Raw genomic sequence first — 2,338 nt, 5'->3', positions numbered from 1 at the left:
GACGCAGAACCAAAGTACCATATAGTCGTATGTGGTACTTACCTATTAGTGATAGACTGAAGAGAATGTATCAGAGTCACAAGACTGAAGCAGCAATGAGATGTCATGCTGAGCACCATGCAAAGGTGGGAGAAATGAGTCATCCATCTGATGCAGCGGAGTAGAAGTATTTTCAAGAACAAAATCCTCAATTTGCTGAAGAACCCGTAACGTGTATCTGGGATTGTGTACTGATGGGTTCAATCCATTTGGGATGTCTCGTCACCATTCGTTATGGCCAGTGATGTTGACGCCATATAGTCTACCCCCTGGTATGTGCATGGATACTGAGTACTTGTTTCTTACAATTCTAAATTCTGGTCCAAACCATCCGCGAGCTAGTCTTGATGTCTTTCTCCAACCTCTTATTGATGAGTTAAAAGAGTTGTGGTCTACTGGAGTCGATGCATATGATGTGTCCTTGGACCAAAATTTCAACCTAAAAGCAGTACTGATCTGGACGATAAGCGACTTTCCTGTGTATGGCATGTTATCTGGATGGACAACACATGGTAAATTAGCTTGCCCAGTTTGCATGGACGATATAAAGTCTTTTTATCTACCTAATGGAAGGAATACATGTTGGTTTGATTGTCATCAGAGATTTCTTCCTCCTGATCATCCTCTGAGGAGGAATAAAAAAGACTTCCTAAAGGGAAAAGACGCTACAAGAGAGTATCCACCAGAGTCCTTGACCGGTGAGCAAGTTTATCATGAGCGGTTGAATTCTGTAAATCCACCAAGAACCAAGGACGTCGGTGGAAATGGTCATGAAAGGAAGATGCATGGATATGGAAAGCACCATAACTGGCACAAGGAAAGCATTTTATGGTCGCTACCGTATTGGACGGACCTTAATCTTCGACATAATATTGATGTGATGCATACAGAGAAGATTTTTTTGGACAACATAATGTACACTCTTATGCGTGTGAAAGGTAAATCAAAAGATTTCGTCATGTCAAGATTGGATATAGCAAAGTTCTGTTCTTGGCCACACTTACATCTTGATAGTAGGGGTAAAGCACCTTTCCCGCCCTATACATTGACAGACGAAGCCAAAAAAAGCTTATTGGAATGTGTGAAATACTCGGTTAAATTCCCAGATGGCTATTCGGCAGACTTAGCTAGTTGTGTTGATATGGAAAATGGAAAGTTTTCAGGCATGAAGAGCCATGACTGCGATGTTTTCATGGAGCGGTTACTTCCATTTATCTTTGCAGAACTCCTTAACCGGAATGTCCACCTTGCGTTCTCAGATATATTAATTAATTATTTAAAGTTCTATATATATATATATATATATGAAGTGAGTAAAGGTTTCTCCGTAATTAATGTGATGAAGTTTGAATAAATATAATATTGCAGGGGTTGGAGCATTTTTCCGGGACTTATGCTTAAGAACTTTGCAAACAAGTCGACTTCAAATTCTAAAACAGAACATTGTTTTAATCCTTTGCAATTTGGAAAAGATATTTCCACCCTCCTTTTTTGATGTGATGGAGCACCTGCCTATACATCTTCCCTACGAAGCTGAACTGGGAGGCCCTGTCCAATATAGGTGGATGTATCCTTTTGAAAGGTTTTTCAAAAAATTGAAAGGAAAAACAAAGAACAAAAGATATGCGGCAGGATCAATTGTTGAATCATATATCAATGACGAGATTGCTTATTTCTCTGAGCACTACTTTGCTGCGAACATACAAACAAAATCAAGGTGAGCAATTAAGAGTGAATATTTTTAAAGTGATATTTAATTTAATAGTCATAATAATAATTTTTTAATTTTATGGTCAGGGTTAACAAGATTTGATGAAGGTGACGCGTTTGAATATCATGTCCCTGGAGTACCCACTATATTTACTCAAGTTGGCCATCCCAGTGGAGAAATAAATGAAATATGGCTTTCAGGTGATGACTATCGTTACACACACGCATATGTTTTACGGAATTGTGACTATTTTCAACCAATTGAGAGGTATATAATTAGTTACATGTCACAAACTATTTACATTTTAAGATATCTAATTCCACTATATTTTCTCATATACATTTGTGGCGATCTGGTCTTTCTATATTTAGTATGTTCGAGGATTATATTTCGGCAAAATATCCAGGACTTAGCGAGAAAGAACTCTCCGCGAAAAGAGCTGATGAATATCATTCATGGGTTAAACAATATGTATGTTAAATAATTTTTCGTGATATACCTATTTTACTTATTGTTATTATTTAAAATAACGGGACTTATATGCAGGTTACTTATTGGAACGCCTCCAATCCATTTCCTACTTGGGTT

The sequence above is a fragment of the Camelina sativa genome, chromosome 13 (assembly GCF_000633955.1).
Source record: "Camelina sativa cultivar DH55 chromosome 13, Cs, whole genome shotgun sequence".
Taxonomy (NCBI): domain Eukaryota; kingdom Viridiplantae; phylum Streptophyta; class Magnoliopsida; order Brassicales; family Brassicaceae; genus Camelina; species Camelina sativa.
The sequence above is the reverse complement of the archived record's forward strand: the minus strand, read 5'-3'. Positions refer to the sequence as shown.